The sequence below is a fragment of the Dendrobates tinctorius genome, unplaced genomic scaffold, assembly GCF_039654945.1.
Source record: "Dendrobates tinctorius isolate UK_male_01 unplaced genomic scaffold, ASM3965494v1 ptg000144l, whole genome shotgun sequence".
In the NCBI taxonomy this organism is placed as follows: domain Eukaryota; kingdom Metazoa; phylum Chordata; class Amphibia; order Anura; family Dendrobatidae; genus Dendrobates; species Dendrobates tinctorius.
Window position 1 is genome coordinate 12,005,423 of NW_027361811.1, and position 23,410 is coordinate 12,028,832.

Sequence of the window (23,410 nt, forward strand, 5' to 3'; positions counted from 1 at the left end):
TGATTCCTCCAAAATGAAGCCAAGGCAAGCTGGCCACTTTTCTAGAAGCCATCACAGTGCCAGCACACTTCCCAGCGCAGAGATATGCATTATGGCCATTGATCGTGTCGGAGGGCGTTACTATGGGGGCAGACTGTCATGTATGATGGAAGGTGCTCCCTCAGGCTGAGGAGCACGTTATGGAGCCATTGTGGGGTGATCGGTAGCATAGTAAGAAGATTTAGGCCTCATTCAGACGTCCGTTGTATCTGGGGTTTTCACGAAGAGCGCTCGTACCTGTGTTAGTCGGTGGGGCCATTCACTTTTCACAGACTGAGTGGTCTGCAGATAATTGTGTAGATGTGGACGATTTTGATCTGAGGGTATGATCAACATAGACAGCGCAAGTCAATGAATCCGTGGAAAAATTGGGCCGCATTTGGATGACATCCGAGTGCAGTCTGATTTTTCACGGACTGTCACAAAGGAAAAAAATGGAGATTTTTTTTTTCTCGTGCGAGAAAAACTGATGACACTTAGACCACACTCAGAATAATCCATCTGTTTTTCTTGTACGTGAGAAAGATGGATGTCTGCACGAGGCCTTACCCACTGCAGGAGGTCAGGGATCAGTTTGACCATTTGTTCATGTGTTAATGAAGTTCTTTAGATAGTATACCTTTGTATATGTTCAGTCCTTCAGTCCGAATAAGGACTCACTCACACTAGCACACATATGTCAAACTCTGGCCCATAGGGTGAGTGTCTTTGGCCCACCCGGCATCACACTTTCAACTCAGCTGTCACACCCTCTCACATCGTCACCCTCTGCGCAGCGGGCACAATAATGTAATTACAACGTGCCCACTGTTCCAAGCTGCGCAGAGGATGTGAAGACATGGTGAAGAGATCAGAGCAGCAGGGAACAGGCAGAGATGAGTGTTTATTTTTTTAATGTGGGGCTATTATACTGTATGGAGCACTATATGGAATGCATTATACTGTATGGAGCACCATGTGGGGCCTATTATACTGTATGGAGCACTATATGGAAAGCATTATACTGTATGGAGCACTATGTGGGGGCATTATACTGTATGGAGCACTATATGGAATGCATTATACTGTATGGAGCACTATGTGGGGCTATTATACTGTATGGAGCACTATATGGAATGCATTATACTGTATGGAGCACCATGTGGGGCCTATTATACTGTATGGAGCACTATATGGAAAGCATTATACTGTATGGAGCACCATGTGGGGCCTATTATACTGTATGGAGCACTATATGGAAAGCATTATACTGTGTGGAGTACTATGTGGGGGCATTATACTGTATGGAGCACTATATGGAATGCATTATACTGTATGGAGCACCATGTGGGGCCTATTATACTGTATGGAGCACTATATGGAATGCATTATACTGTATGGAGCACTATGTGGGGGCATTATACTGTATGGAGCACTATATGAAAAGCATTATACTGTATGGAGCACTATGTGGGGGCATTATACTGTATGGAGCACTATATGGAATGCATTATACTGTATGGAGCACTATGTGGAGGCATTATACTGTATGGAGCACTATGTGGGGGCATTATACTGTATGGAGCACTATATGGAAAGCATTATACTGTATGGAGCACTATGTGGAGGCATTATACTGTATGGAGCACTATATGGAATGCATTATACTGTATGGAGCACTATGCGGGGCCTATTATACTGTATGGAGCACTATATGGAAAGCATTATACTGTGTGGAGTACTATGTGGGGGCATTATACTGTATGGAGCACTATATGGAAAGCATTATACTGTATGGAGCACTATGTGGGGCATTATACTGTATGAAGCACTATATGGAATGCATTATACTGTATAGAGCACTATGTCGGGGCATTATACTGTATGGAGCACTATATGGAAAGCATTATACTGTATGGAGCACTATGTGGGGGCATTATACTGTATAGAGCCCTATGTGTGGCTATTATACTGTATGGGGCACTATGTGGTGGCCATTATACTGTATGGAGCACTATGGGGGGGCATTATACTGTATGGAACATTATGTGGGGCCTTTATACTGTATAGAGCCCTATGTTTGGCTATTATACTGTATGGGGCACTATACTGTATGGAACATTATGTGGGGCCTTTATACTGTATAGAGCCCTATGTGTGGCTATTATACTGTATAGGGCACTATGTGGTGCCCATTATACTTTATGGAGCACTATGTGGGGGCATTATACTGTATGGAACATTATGTGGGGCCTTTATACTGTATAGAGCCCTATGTGTGGCTATTATACTGTATGGGGCACTATATGGTGCCCATTATACTGTATGGAGCACTATGTGGGGGCATTATACTGTATGGAACACTATGTGGGGGCATTATACTGTATGGAACATTATGTGGGGCCTTTATACTGTGTAGATCCCTATGTGTGGCTATTATACTGTATGGGGCACTATGTGGTGCCCATTATACTGTATGGAGTACTATGTGGGGCGCTATGTGTTGACAATTATACTGTACTAGCTGAAGAGCCCGGCGCTGCCCAGGCATAGTAACTAACTACGGTTAGTTATAACAAATTATAATGATTATATATATCTAAAATATAAAGCTCAAGTGTGTGTATGTATGTATGTATGTATGAGGATATGTATGATGGGTATATGGGCACGGGACTATGGGATGGAGGATGTGTGATGGGTATATGGGCACTGGACTATGGGATGGAGGATATGTATGACGGGTATATGGGCACGGGAAAATGGGATGGAGGCTATGTATGATGGGTATATGGGCATGGGACTATGAGATGAAGGATGTGTGATGGGTATATGGGCACTCGACTATGGGATGGAGGATATGTATGATGGGTATATGGGCACGGGCCTATGGGATCGTGGATATGTATGATGGGTATATGGGCACGGGACTATGGGATGGAGGATAATTATAATTTGCTATAACTAACGACAGTTAGTTACTATGCCCGGGCAGCGCCGGGCTCTTAAGCTAGTATATATATAAAGCTGAGTGTAGAGCCCCACCCACTTCACATAGCCACATTCACTATAATATCCCACATCATCCCGTCAGCCAAAGCTACCGGACTACTACCCCTAATATCCCACATCATTCCGTCACAGCCGCCGGACTGCTCCCCCTAATATCCCACATCATCCTGTCAGCCAGAGCCACCGGACTACTACCCCTAATATCCCACATCATCCCATAAGCCTGGGGTCAGAATCAGAGCGCTGAGTGGAACGGCCCTAACTTCCATACCGGGGATCCCTTTAAGAGAGGCCTGGCGTCAGAACCAGAGCACTGAGTGGATTTGCCCTGACTTCCATACCAATGATCCCTTTAATAGAAGCCTGGGGTGACAATCAGAGCGCTGAAGGATTTACCCTAACTTCCATACCGGAGATCCATTTAAAGAGGGGCCTGGGGACAGAATCAGAGTGCAGAGTGGATTTGCCCTCACTTCCATACCAGGGATCCCTTTAAGATGGGCCTGGGGTCAGAATCAGAGTGCAGAGTGGATTTGCCCTCACTTCCATACCGGGGATCCCTTTAAGAGGGGCCTGGGGTCAGAACCAGAGCGCTGAGTGGAATTACCCTAACTTCCATACCAATGATCCCTTTAAGAGGCCCTGGGGTCAGAACCACAGCGCTGAGTGGAATGGTCCTAACTTCCATACCGGGGATCCCATTAAGAGAGGCCTGGGGTCAAAACCAAAGCGCTGGATGGATTTGCCCTGACTTCCATACCAATGATCCCTTTAAGAGAGGCCTGGGGTCAGTACCAGAGCATTTGAAGGCAATTGCCCTGACTTCCATACCGGGGATCCCTTTAAGAGAGCCTAGGGTCTGAACCAGAACGCTGAGTGGAATTGCCCTAACTTTCATACCGAGGATCCCTTTAAGAGAGGCCTGGGGTCAGAATCAAAGCGCTTGGGGATTTGCCCTAACTTCCATACCGGAGATCCCTTTAAGAGGGGCCTGGGGTCAGAACCAGAGCCCTTAATGGAATTGCCCTAACTTCCATACCATTGATCCCTTTAAGAGACCCTGGGGTCAGAACCAGAGCACTGAGTGGAACGGTCCTAATTCCATATCGGGGAATTCTGGGTTCAGTATCAAAGCGCAGGCATGATGGCAACGGGCGCTGCCCGGTGAGACACCGGGGACGGCGGTGGAGCCAATGGCAGCTCCGGCTCCGTGGGGGTCACTGGCGGGACCTGCGCAGCCGCATCAGGTCCGGGCAGGGGCTTCTCTTCCTCCGCTTCAGCTCCCTGGGCTGTGTACAACTCCGGTATTAGCGGCAAAGAGGGGACAGAGTACGCTGCCGGTGGCATGGCAGCGGCTCCAGGCTCCACAGGGTCTGCCGGGAAAAGGTCCGGTGCAGCAGCGGCGGGTACCAGTGTCGCTGGTACCACAGGTGTAGGCTCCTCCTGGACGCGGCAGATTCAATGTCCATAATGCTTCCTGCCTCAGTTGCAGGCGGCGCTTCAGCTGGGCAATTTCGTCCTCCAGTTGCTGGCGGTTCATCTCCAAGATCGGGTCGGAGCCTTCAGCCATGGCGCCGGGGAGATCCGACTCAACCTCCGCGCGCTCTCCAGGCCTCCTTCCCTCACTCTCCAAAATGGCATCCTGGCGTTCTTCCTGCCTCGGCCCCTTTCCCGCCACTGGCTTCTTCTGCCCCTCCTTCCGGGGGCGGCGTCTTCTTCCAGCGCCTCCATACCAAGCCAGTATACGAACCCCTCGGGGGGTGGGCCATGTTGCTGTCACATAGTAATTCAGGCAGGGGAGGCCCAAGACTTTTCGCGGTCTTTTCCTAGGACCTCCTATCTCTTCACGCCCTTCTTCTCCGTGCCAGCGGCCATTTCTAATGTCCATTTTACAGTCCATCAAATCAGGTCTTCTGCACATTTTCAAAACTCCAACAAATATTAGGCACACAGAACCCAATGGCATCGGGTCTCGTCATCTTGTTCGTGACGCCAAATTGGGTCGTCCTCCCAGGGCTGTGGGGTACTCGGTACCGGGCTGGTGTCAGGGGAATGTGTCCGTGGCCCTGGGCGTCCAAGCAATGGTGGAATGCAATGTAGTTTAAGTGGAATGGAATAGTTTGTGACGCCACATGTGGTGCTCGGCAAGGGAGGTGTTAAGCCGACGCTGCAGACAGATCCTCTGGGACAGATGGTAGGATGCAGCAGTGATGGTATAGCCCTCCACAGGCAGGGCTGATGTCCTAGGGCAGTGTAGTTGAAATGGTTGTGGAAAGGCGCAGGCAGTGTAAAAGATGGTACCCAGATGTAGCGGTGCTGAATGGGTTGGCGAGAGAATGAATGGAGGACACCGAGGCTTGCAGTTCCAAAGCTTTACTCACAGTCTGCGGTACACAAGGGTGCCTGCCTCCGGGCCTTGTCCTCCGGGTCAGAGACTCAGCCAACCTCCAGGCCAGATGGAAAGCTCCTCTCCAACACTACACCAACGCAATCGCGTTATGCTGTACTGCTATATATGCTAGTGGTGACGCTGCAGCCCGCGTCCGAGGGTCCGTCACTGAATGATGGCACATCCCTAGCGCATGCCGATTATGGCATGCTTAAGCGATGCGCCCGATTATGGGAGGGAATGGCAGCGTTAACGGACTGCTTTACATCGCGTTATGCCGCGGTGTAACGCAGTCCGTCAAACGGACTGCCATAACGCAGTGTGACCCCAGCCTTACTCTGGCTCTTATAGGCTTGCACTGAAAGCTTGTGACCATTACTTCTGACTTCTGGTCAGGAGCACTGGTCTCAAGATGGTGGGGGCAGGAGCAGCGCAGTTAAAAGGTGAAGTGTAAGACTACAGGCAGGGATCTTAGGGTGTGTTTCCATGGTCAGGAAACATTCTGGAATTGCTGCGGATTGAATGCTGCGTCCTGCCGCAGAGTTTAATTTGCAGGGCCAGATGTTCCTGCATAGTGGAGGGGATTTTATGAAATCCCGACTCCACTATGCGTCCGATTATGCGGGTGCAGGGCCGGTTTTAGGCAAAGTGGGGCCCTAGGCAAAGTTTAAAATGAGGCCCCAAATGCTAACATATTGCACATCACACAGAAGCATTTTGATTGTATTTACATGCGCTGAGTTCAGGACGCTAAATGAGTGTGATCGACAATATTGAAGTCGTTCAACGCTTGTTTCCCGGCCTCTTTCCACCATCTGAGAAAGAATGATAGGGACAGAACGATCACTAATGGATCAATCTGTCCCCATACAGTATCATGTTATCAGCAGCACATCTACAGTTTACACCCCATAGTCCTCCATATAATTTAATGCGTCCCATAGTCCTCCATATAAAATAATGTGCCGCATAATCCTCCATTTAGTATAATACACTCCTTACTCCTCTAAATAGTATAATACACTCCTCATAGTCCTCCATATATTAAAATACACTGTTTAGTCCTCCATATAATGTAATACACTCCTCATTGTGCTCCATATAGTATAATGTACCGCCATAGTCATCCATGTAGTACAATTCACTTCCCATAGTATAATGCGACCCACAGTTCTTTATATAATGTATTCCCCATAGTCCTCGATACAGTATAATGCAGCCCACATATAGTATAATGCAGCCACCCCTTAGAGCATAATGTAGCTACCCCACAGAGTATAATGCAGCCACTCCACAGAACATAATGTAACCCCCCCTATAGAATATAATGCAGCCCCCCTCATATAGTATAATGCAGCCCGTCCATAGAATATATGGCAGCCCCCTCAGAGTATAATGTAGCCCCTCCATAGAATACAATGTAGCCCTCCTCATATAGTATAATGCAGCCCCCATAGAATATAATCTAGCACCCTCATAAAGTATAATTAAGCTCCCATACAATATAATCTAGCCCCCCATAGAATATAATTCAGCCCCCATAGAATACAATGTAGCCTCCTCATAGAGTATAATCACCCCCCCCATAGAATATAATAAATATAATACAGCCCCCCATAGAATATATTGTATCCCCAAACAGAATACAATACAGCCCACCTCCCCATAGAATATAATGTAGCCCCCCCCATGGTATATAACACAGCTGCATAGTATATAGCCCAGCACCAAATGGTATATATAGTCCAGCACCACATGGTATATATAGACCAGCCACACATGGTATATATAGCCCAGCACCACATGGTATATAGCCCTGGCACACATGGTATATAGCCCAGGCCACACATGGTATATAGCCCAGACCACACATGGTATATATAGCCCAGCACCACATGGTATATAAAGACCAGCCACACATGGTATATATAGCCCAGCACCACATGGTATGTAGCCCAGGCCACACAAGGTATATAGCCCAGGCCACACATGGTATATATAGCCCAGGCCACACATGGTATATAGCCCAGCACCACATGGTATATATAGTCCAGCACCACATGGTATATATATACCAGCCACACATGGTATATATAGCCCAGCACCACATGATATATAGCCCAGCCACACATGGTATACAGTATATAGCCCAGCACCACATGGTATATGTAGCCCAGTACCACATGGTATATATAGACGAGCCACACATTGTATATATAGCCCAGCACCACATGGTATATATAGACCAGCCACACATGATATATATATATATATATATATATTGTGGGGATGTGACTCGCTCAGGTGCAGCGGGAGACAATCAGGAGACCGGTTCTTCCAAAGTTCATGAGGTTTATTTCTGTCATAAACCATAAAACAGCGTATCACCAAAAATAGCCTCTAGCTTAGGCAAACAAAACATAAACCTTCGTGGTTGCAGACTCAGACCGCGAGTCTCAGCACATGCTGGGAGGTGTAGTCCTCCCCACATACAGCTCCCTGGTTCAGGAGCAGGTCACATTATAAGGCTGTAGCCACACCCACGTTCCCAGCAGCTGACTGGTCACATGACTGTGACCTCACCACAGGTCCTTCAAACAAAAACAATAACAATATCTGGTATGCTTTACTTCTGCCTTACATTATGGAGATAAGCCATTTATGAGACACATATCTCCCATCAATTACACGACCCTTAGCCCTGCCACATACCTCCCCCCTCTGCCTAAAGCCGTGGGGCTTGGCACTTTCACCTACCAGGCAAGGGATTCTGGAGAGGGCATCGGCATTCCCATGTAGCTTCCCGGCCCTATGCTCTACATGGAAACTGAAGTCTTGTAGGGCTAAGAACCAGCGGGTGACCCTAGCATTCTTGCCCTTGGTTTCCCTCATCCACCTGAGTGGGGCATGGTCGGATATTAACCTAAACTTCCATCCCACCAGGTAGTACCGTAATGTGTCCACTGCCCATTTTATGGCCAAACACTCCTTCTCTACAACTGAGTAATTTCTCTCACAAGAAGTCAACTTCCTACTCAAGTAGAGAACAGGATGCTCCTCCCCACGTATCTCTTGGGAAAGGACAGCTCCTACCCCGACATCTGAGGCATCTGTCTGGAGGACAAATTCATGTTTAAAGTCTGGGGCCACCAAAACGGGCTGCTTACAAAGAGCTCCCTTCATTTCTTGGAAGGCTGACTCTGCTTCTTCGGACCAGCTGACCATCACTGACTTTGTCCCTTTAAGCAGATCAGTTAGAGGTGCAGCCATTGTGGCGAAGTTTGGGATAAACCTCCTGTAATATCCCACAATCCCCAGGAAGGCTTTAACTTGCTTCTTTGACAGAGGTCTCGGCCATGTTTGAATTGCCTCCACTTTATTGATTTGGGGTTTGATCTCGCCACGCCCCACTACATATCCGAGGTACTTGGCTTCTTCTCTCCCCAAGGCACACTTCTTCGGGTTTATTGTAAACCCCGCCTCTCTTAGAGCGTCAAACACTGCTTGGACCTTTTCCAGGTGAGTCTCCCAGTCCGGGGTAAAGATGACGATATCATCCAGGTATGCGGCAGCGTATAGCTTATGAGGTGCAAGGATTCTATCCATCGCCCTCTGGAAGGTTGCTGGAGCTCCCTGTAGGCCAAACGGCATCCGGACATACTGGAAGCACCCGTCTGGTGTGGAGAATGCCGTCTTCTCCTTGGCTTCCTGTGCCATGGGGATCTGCCAATATCCCTTGGTCAGATCCAAAGTGGTTATGTACCTGGCAGGTCCAAGTCTCTCGATGAGCTCATCAACGCGTGGCATGGGATAAGCGTCGAACTTGGAGACCTCATTCAGCTTCCGGTAATCGTTGCAGAACCTCCATTCACCATCAGGTTTTGGGACCAGGACAATCGGGCTCGACCAGCCGCTCTTGGATTCCTCAATGACCCCGAGCTTCAACATACGCTGCACCTCCTTGGAGATTACCTCTCGCCGGGCCTCAGGAATACGATATGGTTTCACGTTCACCCGCACATGTGGCTCGGTCAGAATTTCGTGCTCCACCACCTTCGTGCACCCCGGCAACTCTGAGAACAGGTCGCGGTTTTTCTGGAGTAACTCCCGGCACTGCTGCTTCTGGGCCTTCGATAGAGTCTCCGCTATGGTAACGGCTCCAACCTCCCCTTCTAGGTTGCCCAGCAAGCACGGAGTTACCGCTGGCTCTCTATCTTGCCACGGCTTGATAAGGTTAACATGGTAAACCTGGTATGGCTTCCGTCTTCCGGGTTGGTGGATCTTGTAGTTTACGTCTCCCAGTTTCTCCACCACCTCATATGGCCCTTGCCACTTGGCCAAGAACTTACTTTCCACCGTCGGTATTAGCACGAGAACTCGGTCTCCCGGATTGAACTGCCTCACTCTGGCTGACCGGTTGTAGACCCTGGCCTGAGCCTCTTGTGCCTGGCGGAGATGTTCTTTAACAATGGGCATCACCTTCGCAACCCTCTGCTGCATCAGTGCCACATGCTCAATGACGCTTCTGTGGGGCGTGACTTCGGCTTCCCAGGTTTCCTTGGCTATATCTAGGAGACCTCGCAGATGCCGGCCATACAGAAGCTCGAAGGGGGAGAACCCCGTGGAGGCCTGGGGAACTTCATGGATAGAAAACAGTAAATACGGTAAGAGACAATCCCAGTCTCTACCATCTTCCTCTATGACTTTTCTCAGCATGCTCTTCAGGGTCTTGTTAAACCTCTCAACAAGGCCATCTGACTGTGGATGGTACACTGAAGTCCTCAGCTGGGAAATTTGCAAGACTCTGCACAATTCTCTCATCACCTTGCTCATAAAAGGTGTCCCCTGGTCGGTCAGGATCTCCTTCGGCAAACCCGTCCGGGAAAACACATGGACCAGCTCACGGGCTATACTCTTCGCAGAGGAGTTTCTCAGGGGAATGGCCTCAGGATAGCGTGTGGCATAGTCCAGGATGACTAATATATACTGATGGCCCCGAGCTGATTTAACTAAGGGACCGACCAAGTCCATGGCAATTCTCTCAAATGGCACCTCAATAATGGGCAGTGGCACAAGAGGGTTCCGAAAATGAGATGTGGGGGCAGTTAACTGACATGTCGGGCAGGACCTGCAATAGTTTACTATTTCCCGGTGACACCCAGGCCAATAGAACCTCTGTACAATCCGTTCCTGGGTTTTTTCCACCCCCAGGTGTCCCCCCAAGATGTGTGAATGGGCCATGTCCAACACTTTTCGTCTATAGGGGCCTGGTACTATTAACTGCTCTGCCACCTCCTCCCTTATTTTCGTGACCCGGTACAACAATTCCCCACTCAACATAAAATGGGGAAACCTTGTGTCTGCTCCCGGCTCTTGTGCAACCCCATTAATGACGGTGACATTGTTAAAGGCTTCCCTTAGTGTGGGGTCCCTATGTTGGGCAGTCCCAAAATTCTCCCCGGCCACCCCTAACTCCGGGATGTCAGGTACAGGGGACCCTTCCTCTTCATCCCCAACAAGGACACATAAAGGGAACTCGTCTGCCTCTGGTGGTGGCGATACCTCAGTGGGGTGGATTGGTTCCCTGCTCTTGCTAGCACACTCAGAACCCATCCCCCACAGATCCCAAAACAGACAGAAATCCCGGCCAATAATTATGGGATGCAACAAGTCTCGAACAACGCCAACTTCATGCGACTCTGTGCCATGCGCCGTTTCAATCTTCACCCTAGCCATAGGGTAGTCCTTTGCATCGCCATGTATGCACCGAACACCAATCTTTTTCCCGGGAGTATGTTTAGAGGAAAACTGGCCCTCACAAGGGTCACCAAGCTCCCGGAGTCCAGAAGCGCCATTACTGCTCGACCGTTCACCTTCACGGGACACGCTTGTGGCCCCTTGTTAGGTAGCGAGTTCACACTGCAAGCTGGATATGCGTATTATGAACTACGGCGTCCCATGCTGCAGTCCATCTGCTCGGTGGTCTGGGGACAACGGGCCGCTATATGTCCTGGCCCATGACACTTCCAGCAAATAACACCCGAGGGGACCTTGGGCACCGCCTCCCCCGCCCCTTTTGACCTTGGACGCACCACCCCTTTTTGTGACTCCGCCCCCTGCTGGGACCCCCAATATGGAATGGGCTGCTTCCCCAAGGAACCTTCCATCCCCTGGTATCTCTCGACCAGCCCAACCAGTTCATCAGCATTTTGGGGATCACCCTGGGCAACCCAAGTCTGTAGAGGTCTCGGCAGAGAATGCACAAACCGATCCATCACAACTCGCTCTACCATCTGTGCAGGGGAAGCCGACTCTGGCTGCAGCCATTTCTGGACCAGGTGCAACAGGTCAAACATTTGGGAGCGCGGGGGTTTGTCCCGGTGATAGGCCCAGCGATGAACTCGCTGTGCCCTGGTAGTCATTGTTACCCCCAAGCGTGCGAGAATTTCCGCTTTTAATTTGGGATACTCTCTGGCATCTTGTACCGTCAGGTCAAAGTACGCCTTCTGGGGCTCTCCCGTTAGGTAAGGGGCCAGTACCTCCGCCCACTGCTCTGGCTGAAGTTTTTCCCTCTCAGCCACCCTCTCAAACACCGTCAGGAAGGCCTCCACATCATCCTCAGGGGTCATTTTTTGTAATGCGCGTCTTACCGCCTTCTCGACGTCGGTGGCATCAGCCCGACCTGGGGTTGGGGCGCTCGTCCTGCCCTCCTGGATGGCGGTTGCCAGAAGCTGCATCTGCTGCCGTTGTTCCTGCTGGCTCTGCTGGAACTGCTGCCGCTGCTCCTGCTGGCTTTGCTGGATCTGCTGTAACAACAGCTTGTTGGTTTCCTGCTGCAGTGCCTGGGACTGGACCAGGTGTTTCATGAGGTCCTCCATGATTCCAGGCAATGCTTGTTGCCCCGCTGCAAACTTCACCCAGGACATGCAGCAACTGTCTCAAGTCTCTGCTGGGACCGCTGCCCGCACGTGTACCACCAATTGTGGGGATGTGACTCGCTCAGGTGCAGCGGGAGACAATCAGGAGACCGGTTCTTCCAAAGTTCATGAGGTTTATTTCTGTCATAAACCATAAAACAGCGTATCACCAAAAATAGCCTCTAGCTTAGGCAAACAAAACATAAACCTTCGTGGTTGCAGACTCAGACCGCGAGTCTCAGCACATTTTGGGAGGTGTAGTCCTCCCCACATACAGCTCCCTGGTTCAGGAGCAGGTCACATTATAAGGCTGTAGCCACACCCACGTTCCCAGCAGCTGACTGGTCACATGACTGTGACCTCACCACAGGTCCTTCAAACAAAAACAATAACAATATCTGGTATGCTTTACTTCTGCCTTACATTATGGAGATAAGCCATTTATGAGACACATATCTCCCATCAATTACACGACCCTTAGCCCTGCCACAATATATAAATATATATATATATATATAAATATATATACGAGGGGCGATCCAAAAGTAATGATAATCAATAATAAACACAATGAATATAGTCAAAAAAAATTGTTATTTTTCTACATAGTCTCCTAACAAGTCTATACATTTAGTCCATCTCTTTTCTAAACTTAGAATTCCCTTAGAAAAAAATTCTTGATCTTGACCCTCAAAAAACTCCCCAACAGCGGTTATCACGTCGCTATTGTCGTCAAATTTCTTGCCCCGGAGGTGTTCCTTGAGCCGAGGAAAGAGAAAGAAGTCACTGGGGGCTAGATCTGGTGAATAGGGGGGGTGTTCCACCAATTCAAAGCCCGCTTCTTGAATGGTAGCCATGGTAACTGCAGCTTTGTGAGCCGGTGCGTTATCTTGGTGAAACAGCACTCCAGCCCGCAGTTTGCCGCGCCTTTTCTCCTTGATAGCCTCCCGCAATCTTCTTATTTGTTCTGCGTAGTAGGAGTCCGTAATAGTGGCTCCCTTCTCCAAATAGTCCACCATAATAATTCCTTCAGCGTCCCAAAAAACGGACGCCATAACCTTCCCTGCTGAGCTTGACACTTTGAATTTCTTCGGCGTCGGTTCGTCGGCTCGTTTCCATGTCATCGATTGTTGTTTAGTTTCGGGATCAAAGTGGTGGATCCAGGTCTCATCCATGGTCAAAAAACGTGACAAAAAATTCTCCTTGTCTGCTTGGAACTTTTCGAGATTTGCTATTGAAATGTCAACTCGTTTCTTCTTTGCTCGTCGGTTAACATTTTTGGCACCCAACGCGCGGAGACCTTCCTCATATGCAATTCTTTTGCAAGGATTCTTTGAATACTGCCATATGAGATCCCAGTGACCTCAGCTACATGCCTGATAGTCACTCTTTGATCTGCCAACACAACTTCTTCAACTTTTTTCACGTTTTCTTCATTGAGGGACGTGGATGGGCGTCCTTCGCGATGTTCATCTTCTGTCGATGTTCTTCCCAGCTTAAATTCCTTGGCCCAGCGTGCAACTGTGGAATATGGAGGAAAAGAGTCCCCCAAAGTTTCCACCAAGTCGCTGTGTATGTTTTTGGTAGACATTTTTTCAAGCAGAGGTATTTGATGACAGCTCTGAGCTCGTTTTTTCCATTTTGATGTTCACTCCTTGGCAGTTCATATTCAAATGAATGTAGCTCCCGGGAATCGTGGCCTATTTAAGTGATTTTTTTTTCCCGGACTAGTGGGTACCTAAGAGAGAACACATTTTATTTTAATTTCTGTGTGCAATAGAAATAACCGATTATCATTACTTTTGGATCGCCCCTCGTATATATATATAGCCCAGCACCACATGGTATATATAGCCCAGGACCACATGGTATATATAGCCCAACACCACATTGTATATAGCCCAGCCACACATGGTATATAGCCCAGGCCACACATGATATATATAGCCAAGCACCACATGCTACATATAGACCAGCCACACATGGTATATTTTGCCCAGCACCACATGGTATATATATCCCAGGACCACATGGTATATATAGCCCAGCCACACATGGTATATAGCCCAGGCCACACATGGTATATAGCCCAGGCCACACATGGTATATATAGCCCAGCACCACATGGTATATAACCCAGTACCACATGGTATATATAGCCCAGCACCACATGGTATATGTAGCCCAGCACCACATGGTATATATAGATCAGCCACATATGGTATATATAGACCAGCCACACATGTTATATATAGCCCAGCACCACATGGTATATATATAGACCAGCCACACATGGTATATATAGCCCAGCACCACATGGTATATATAGCCCAGGACCACATGGTATATATAGCCCAGCCACACATGGTATATAGCCCAGGTCACACATGGTATATAGCCCAGGCCACACATGGTATATATAGCCCAGCACCACATGGTATATAACCCAGTACCACATGGTATATATAGCCCAGCACCACATGGTATATGTAGCCCAGCACCACATGGTATATATAGATCAGCCACATATGGTATATATAGACCAGCCACACATGGTATATATAGCCCAGCACCACATGGTATATATATAGACCAGCCACACATGGTATATATAGCCCAGCCACACATGTTATATATATAGACCAGCCACACATGGTATATATAGCCCAGCACCACATGGTATATATAGACCAGCCACACATGGTATATATAGCCCAGCACCACATGGTATATATAGACCAGCCACACATGGTATATATAGCCCAGCACCACATGGTATATATAGACCAGCCACACATGGTATATATAGCCCAGCCACACATGGTATATATAGACCAGCTACACATGGTATATATAGCCCAGCACCACATGGTATATATAGCCCAGCCACACATGGTATATATAGCCCAGCACCACATGGTATATGTAGCCCAGCACCACATGGTATATATAGATCAGCCACATATGGTATACTAGATTATGGCCCGATGCTATCGCATCGGGAGGATGCGATAGCATCACACCTCTTGCCATATTAACCCTCAACACACACACTCCTCAACACACACTCCTCTCACCTTTCACCATCTCCACTCACTCTTTCACTCCACATACGACCCCTTCTCTCACTCCGTCTCTCATACTCACGCCGTCATCGCCGCTGCTCCACGATCCCCGACATCTTCTTCCGCCGGCGCCATCCTGGATCCAGACGTTGTCCACGCCGGCGACATGTTCTTGCGGCGACGCCATCTTGAGTATCGTGAAATCCCGCGATAGTCAAGATAGCGTCGCCGGAAGAACATGTCGCCGGCGTGGACGACGTCGGGATCCAAAATGGCGTCGGCGAAATCTCGCGAGTTTCAATCCTTTCAGAACCTGAGATATGTGTTCCAGCTAAACGGTGTATCAGAACTACTGCATATTTGGTCTTGAATTATTGTACTCAACAAATCACAACCAATGACGCCCTATATGTGTCTGTGCGGGCTGCCCCTACGGAGTTATGATTAGTATAAGTTTTCTAGTGTAATTCTAAATCCAAAAGGGAGAGGTGAGATTAACCCAGCATGCATCTCTCCGTGATGTCACATAGCAAGTCTATAAAGCATTTCCTGGACAAAACCAGAGCAGAACAGCTCAAGTCGTCGTGCTAGAAAGATCCCCAGATGAGCGGAGAAGTGCAGCTCCGCCTCCACCCCCCTTAAAAAGCCGCATGGTCTGCCTAAGGAACAATATGGAACTGTGAGTGTAATCTCTTTGTTTTCTCCACTTTTATTTTATACCTGTACTGTACATATTTTATGTCTCAATTTTATAGCAACTTTGATGTGTAATTACTGTCCTCTTTCGGATAATAAATGATAAAATTATTTAGTTCTGTCTCTATGCTCTAAGAATCGAACTATACGCCTTTGTTAGATAATCGCTACTAATTCAAGGGGTTTGCCACGGACCCTCTTATTTTAACACTGTGAATTAAGTAACCGTGACTGGTGGCAGCGCGTTGTGTACGGCTATTGCGGCTTGCTGGCAGTCTAGAAGGGTCTTATATTGCTGAATAAGGGGCTGCGGCCTCAGCATTGATAACTCCCTTACTGCAGAAGCCCAATTGCCGGTTCACAACAGGCAGTCCGTCCGGTGACTAATTATCCTAGGTGCAGTTCCCTGACTGACCTGAGGGTAAGGGGGGCGCCGGAGAGCTGCGAGTTCCAAAGTGGAACTGAGAAAGTGGGATATACATAAATCCCTGCAGTACTTGGAAGGTTGATAGCAGTGGTGGGGCATCCAAAATAAAACCCCCCCTGCGGCAAATTGTAGAGCGAGAGTAGCTTGCTGGATATTTTGGTCACATGGTGCCAGTGGTGGGATAACTAAGATAAGCCCCACTGCGCCTGTGATAGCCGTGTGCCGGCATTGTGTCTCGTCCCTCCGTCCGCTGATACACCCGTGTCAGTGGTGGGACTGTGACATAGTGGTGACACAGGGTCCGCTGTCCGTCACGTTTTGGTGGCAGCGGGACCCCCGTTAGTCGCCCCCGTATTTGGACGAACGGCCGTGGGCTGTTCGTCACATATTGGTGGCAGAGCGGTGGGATAATCCTAGAGCATTAGTGATTTGGTTTGAGCAATCATTCCTCTCGCTAAAAACCTGCACGGTTCCTGCGGGAATCCTGCATCATAGGTTTTGGAGAACAGACTCAGTGGTTACTAGTTCTGAGACATTTGTGTGTACGTACAAGTATTCCCTCCCATTTCTTCGTTTTTCTTTTCTATCTTTTATTTGGCAACCATGGCTACGTGGGGAGAATCTTATTATAAGCAGCTTAATAAGGACATCCTGAGGTCCCTGTGCACGTCAAAGCAGATTGATGTCGCCGACAAGACCAAAGCCCAGTTGGTCGCGGCTCTAGTGCAATGGGAAGAGAGCCAGGGCGCAGAAGGCAGCACCCGTGCCGATGGTGCAGCCGCAGGGGTCCAGATGGTGCAGACCGCCAGCCGGGAAGTCCTGGACCCCTATCTGCAATTGGCTCTACAGCAACTCCCTGCCGAAGACCATGTTGGACGTCTGCAGCTGATCCAGCAAGCTCAGGAGAGAGCCGAGCGCCAAGCAGAAGCTCAGAGAGCCCATGAGCTGGAGATGCTCCGAGGGGGGTGGAATGCCCCCACAGCTCGACGCAGTGAGCCCAGCAGCGTCCAGACTCCTAAACCCCGGCCAGAGCATTTTCCCGTGATGGAAAAGGATGGGGACTTGGACACGTTTCTGCGAGCCTTTGAGAAAGCCTGCAGACAGTACCGACTGCCCGAAGACCAATGGGCCAGGTACTTGACCCCAGGGCTAAAAGGCAAAGCCCTGGAGGCATTTGCTTCTCTTCCGCCAGAAGCCGATGACGACTATGACGCCATAAAGCAGGCGCTGATCGCCAAATACCGGCTGACACCTGAGGTATACCGAAAGAAGTTCCGGCACCTCCAACGTGGCCCACATGATAGCTACAGTGATGTGGTGCAAGGACTCAGGACCCACTTTGACCAGTGGATCCATGGACTGTCCGTTGAATCCTTTGAGCAGCTACGGGACCTGATGATCAAAGACCAGTTCCTGCATCTCTGCCCAGCTGAGGTCCCACAGTTCATCCTGGACCGCGAACCCAATGAACGCGGACAAAGCGGCGCAGATCGCTGACAACTACGAGGCCAACCGGAAGCCCGAGACGCGGAGGCCAGTCGCCACCAGCTGGAAAGGGGGTAAGCCAGCAACCAACCCCAATGCCCCAGCTAGCCGTCCCTCCGGAAGCCCTGTCCCTGTTGCCAACAACAGGCCGGCTACTGACAATCGCCTGTGTCACCACTGTGACCAGGCCACCAAGCGGCCTGGTCACTTCTCTTACACCTGTCCGGATAGGCCGAAGAACCCCCCAGCCAAGGCCCCCGGGCCGAACGCCTCTGTTCTTTTGGTGGGAGGTGTGGTTGGGAGGGCTGACGACAACGTTCAACCTGTTCAGGTGGGAGCCCGTCTTGCTACAGGCCTCAAGGACACCGGGGCTGAACGAACCCTCATCCGTCCTGGACTGGCGGCCCCTGAATAGTTTGTTGAGGGGAAAACCCTGACTGTCACCGGGATTGGAGGCACCCGTTGTCCCTTGCCAGTGGCACGAGTTTTCCTGGACTGGGGTGCCGGGAGCGGGTTGAGGGAGGTGGGAGTGTCTGAAAACCTGCCCACTGATGTTTTATTGGGGACTGACTTGGGGCGGATGGTTGCATACTACGTCCCTGACACCCTTCCCCAAACTGATAATAAGGGTAACGTTAACCCTGATGATGATGATGATGAGGGGAAACTGAATGTGTTACCTGCTAATGCCTTGATGAGTATTGATGCAACTAACAACCATTCTTTCCCCAGGTATGATGCTGATGTGAATGTACCAAAGCAAACTGATAACCATTCTTCTCCTAGGAAGGATGATGATGATGTTGATGTATCTGTGCCGACTGAACCCGTTAACCCTTTCTTTGAAGCGGTAGATGTGTCCACAGGTACCGAAGTGCTCAGCCCCGTCACTCTGCGGAGTGAGACGGCTGAGGAACCCCTGGCAGGAGTAAGCAACGGTGCTCAAGGAAATGGGGAGGTGCATGGGGACCATGAGGAAGGTAATGCCATGCAGCTGACCAGTGCCACCGAGGAAGGTAACTGGCCCATAAGTAGCACTGCTCCTGAAGTGTTGGGGGTGGATGGGGAGGTAGAGCCCAAGCCAGCACCGGCTGGTGGGTCTGTAGAAATCCCCAGGGAGACAGCATACATAGCAGCTGTCACACGCAGTCAGAGTGCCCAGATCGCAGGTAACGCACTGTCTTCTGGACCCTCTGCTGCTACAGGAGAGACTGAACCAGAGGTGAACCCAGAGCCGGTTCCAGAGGGTCCCAGTAAAGAGGGGACCCTGACGTCACTTCTGGCAGCCTCCAGCATGGAGTTCCAGGCTGCTCTGCACTCAGAACTGGAGAAATTGAGAAGTCTCGCCGAGACGCCCACCTCCAAGTCTGATAAGGAGAGGGTGTTCTGGGAACGAGGAAGGTTGTACCGGGAGACAGTACCCGGAGATCCTAAAAAGGAGTGGTTGAGGGAAAGACAGCTGGTCGTCCCCTATCAGTTCAGAACCGAGTTGTTGCGGATTGCCCATGAGATTCCACTCGCTGGACACTTGGGGATCAGCAAAACAAAGGCACGGCTGTCTCAACACTTCTATTGGCCCAAGATGGGGACAGATGTAACACACTACTGCCGCTCCTGCGCCACCTGTCAAAAAGTGGGTAAGGCGGGGCCTGCTCTTAAGGCTCCCCTTATTCCTTTGCCGGTGATAGAGGAGCCTTTCCAGAGAATCGCGGTGGACATTGTAGGACCGCTGTCCGTCCCCAGCAGCTCTGGAAAGCGATACATTCTCACCGTGGTAGACTACGCTACCCGGTACCCAGAGGCAGTAGCTCTGTCTTCAACCAGGGCAGATAAGGTGGCTGACGCACTGGTGACCATCTTTTCAAGAGTAGGATTTCCCAGGGAGATGCTTACCGATCAAGGGCCCCAATTCATGTCTCGCCTAATGGAGGCTCTCTGTGAGAAAATGCAGGTGACGCAGCTGGTATCGAGTCCATATCACCCACAGACTAATGGTTTGTGTGAACGTTTCAACGGTACCCTCAAACAGATGCTCCGCATACTGGTTGAGACCCAAGGGCGCGACTGGGAGCGGTACCTCCCACACCTGCTGTTCGCTTACAGAGAAGTTCCGCAGGCCTCGACCGGGTTCTCCCCCTTCGAGCTCCTGTATGGCAGGCGAGTCCAGGGACCCCTTGGGTTGATAAGAGAATCCTGGGAAGATGAGCCAAACCCCACAGAAGTGTCCATCGTGGATTATGTCATGCGCTTCCGTGACAAGATGCAGACCTTGACGCAGTTGGTGCATGACAACATGACGCAGGCTCAGGCTGACCAGAAGCGCTGGTACGACCAGAACGCCCGGGAGCGGACCTACCAGGTGGGTCAAAAGGTGTGGGCGCTGGTCCCTGTACCAACGGATAAGCTTCAGGCAGCCTGGGAAGGCCCATACGTCGTCCACCAACAGCTCAACCCGGTCACCTACGTGGTCACGCTTGACCATGCTCGGGGTAGGCGCAAGGCCTTTCACGTCAACATGCTGAAGGCGCACTACGAACGTGAAGCTTGCGTCCTACCGGTCTGCAATCTGCCAGAGGATGGGGAGGAAGATCCCCTCCTGGACATGCTGGCCCAGGCCAAGGCCAATGGGTCCATTAAGGACATGGAGATAAGTGGTTCGCTCACCGTGTCCCAGCGGTTGCAGTTGATGGCCACCCTGGAACTCTTCCGCCCCTTGTTCACCAACCGTCCTGGGAGGACGGAGTTAGCGGTTCATGAGGTGGACACCGGGAATCACGCCCCATTACGGCGAACACCTTATTGGATCTCTGAAACGGTGCAACAAGTCATGCGCCAAGAGATCGATGAGATGTTAAGGCTGGGGGTGATTCGACGGTCAAAAAGCGCGTGGGCGTCACCTGTAGTCCTCGTGCCTAAAAAGGATCGAACCACCAGGTTCTGCGTGGACTACAGGGGGCTCAACGCCATCACAACCTCTGATGCCCACCCGATGCCGCGCATCGAGGATCTGCTCGAGCGGTTGACAAACGCCAACTACATATCCATCATGGATTTGAGTCGGGGATACTGGCAGATTCCCCTGAGCCCTGAGGCGCAGGAGAAATCCGCCTTTATCACCCCCTTTGGACTGTACGAGTCCACGGTCATGCCCTTCGGCATGAAGAATGCCCCTGCCACTTTCCAGCGGATGGTCAACCACCTGCTTCGGGGACTGGAGGAGTACGCGGTGGCGTACTTAGACGATATTGCCGTCTTCAGTTCCACCTGGGAGGAACACCTTCAGCACCTCCAGGAGGTGCTCAAGCGTCTTCACCAGGCAGGCCTGACCATCAAGCCGGGGAAGTGCCAGATAGGCATGCGCAAGGTCCACTACCTGGGGCACCGGGTAGGCGGGGGTTCCATGAGTCCGGAGCCAGAAAAAGTGGACGCAATCGTGTCCTGGCCCACCCCCAGGACCAAGAAGCAGGTGAAGTCCTTCTTGGGCACTGCAGGGTACTATAGGCGGTTCGTACAGGACTATAGCGCCCTTGCCAAACCCTTGACTGACCTCACCAAGCAGAGGCTACCCCAAACAGTCAACTGGACAGATGACTGTGAGGCGGCTTTCCAAGCTTTGAAAGCAGCCCTGTGCAACTCTCCAGTGTTGAGAGCAGTCGACAGCAGTCGCCCGTTTCTGGTACAGACCAACGCCAGCGAGTTTGGCCTCGGTGCTGTGCTTAGCCAGGTCGATTCGGGGGACCAAGAGCACCCCGTGTTGTACCTGAGCCGGAAACTTTTGCCGAGGGAAGTGGCATACTCGACCATCGAGAAGGAGTGTCTGGCCATGGTGTGGGCACTGCAGCGTTTGCAGCCCTACCTGTACGGGCGTGCCTTCACGGTGGTAACTGACCACAACCCTCTGAGCTGGTTGCACACAGTGTCCGGAACCAATGGAAGATTGCTCCGCTGGAGCCTTGCCCTTCAACAGTACGATTTTACTGTAAAACACAGGAAGGGCAGTGAAAACGGCAATGCCGATGGGTTGTCCCGCCGGGGCGAACCCGCTGAGGTGCGCATGGCCGATTACCGAGAGGTAATGCCTCCTTAGCGCCCTCTTAAGGGGGGAGGTGTGATGTACAATGTCTGCAAGATATGTTTTCTGTTGCAATGTGCTAACAAACCCTCCATTTTCTTTGAGAAGCTGCCTGCCAGTGTCTCAGTTACATTGCACACTACAGCAGCTTCCCTTCCCCCGAGTGCCATAAACCAACTTCCTGCCACACCATTTGGCTTCTCTCAGCCTCAGCTGAAAGAGAAAAAAAGTGCGGGAAATAAACTCTTTGTTTGAAATCAGGAATCAGAAGTAAACCTTTAAGAGCCTGACCTGCGAAAACCATATACCCTAGAGATATAAAAATCATATTTTTGTAATCCGGGCGGTCACAGCGTCGCTGCCGTGGTTCTTGCGAAGCCTAATCCTTTCAGAACCTGAGATATGTGTTCCAGCTAAACGGTGTATCAGAACTACTGCATATTTGGTCTTGAATTATTGTACTCAACAAATCACAACCAATGACGCCCTATATGTGTCTGTGCGGGCTGCCCCCACGGAGTTATGATTAGTATAAGTTTTCTAGTGTAATTCTAAATCCAAAAGGGAGAGGTGGGATTAACCCAGCATGCATCTCTCCGTGATGTCACATAGCAAGTCTATAAAGCATTTCCTGGACAAAACCAGAGCAGAACAGCTCAAGTCGTCGTGCTAGAAAGATCCCCAGATGAGCGGAGAAGTGCAGCTCCGCCTCCACCCCCCTTAAAAAGCCGCATGGTCTGCCTAAGGAACAATATGGAACTGTGAGTGTAATCTCTTTGTTTTCTCCACTTTTATTTTATACCTGTACTGTACATATTTTATGTCTCAATTTTATAGCAACTTTGATCTGTAATTACTGTCCTCTTTCGGAAAATAAATGATAAAATTATTTAGTTCTGTCTCTATGCTCTAAGAATCGAACTATACGCCTTTGTTAGATAATCGCTACTAATTCAAGGGGTTTGCCACGGACCCTCTTATTTTAACACTGTGAATTAAGTAACCGTGACTGGTGGCAGCGCGTTGTGTACGGCTATTGCGGCTTGCTGGCAGTCTAGAAGGGTCTTATATTGCTGAATAAGGGGCTGCGGCCTCAGCATTGATAACTCCCTTACTGCAGAAGCCCAATTGCCGGTTCACAACAGGCAGTCCGTCCGGCGACTAATTATCCTAGGTGCAGTTCCCTGACTGACCTGAGGGTAAGGGGGGCGCCGGAGAGCTGCGAGTTCCAAAGTGGAACTGAGAAAGTGGGATATACATAAATCCCCGCAGTACTTGGAAGGTTGATAGCAGTGGTGGGGCATCCAAAATAAAACCCCCCCTGCGGCA

At 50.1% G+C, this 23,410-nt stretch overlaps 1 protein-coding gene across 1 annotated transcript in view; it reads left to right on the forward strand.

Moving 5' to 3' along the window:
• LOC141049510 (uncharacterized) overlaps positions 1-23,410 on the forward strand; it is a 177,015-nt gene that overhangs the window by 291 nt on the left and 153,314 nt on the right. The window lies entirely within an intron of this gene.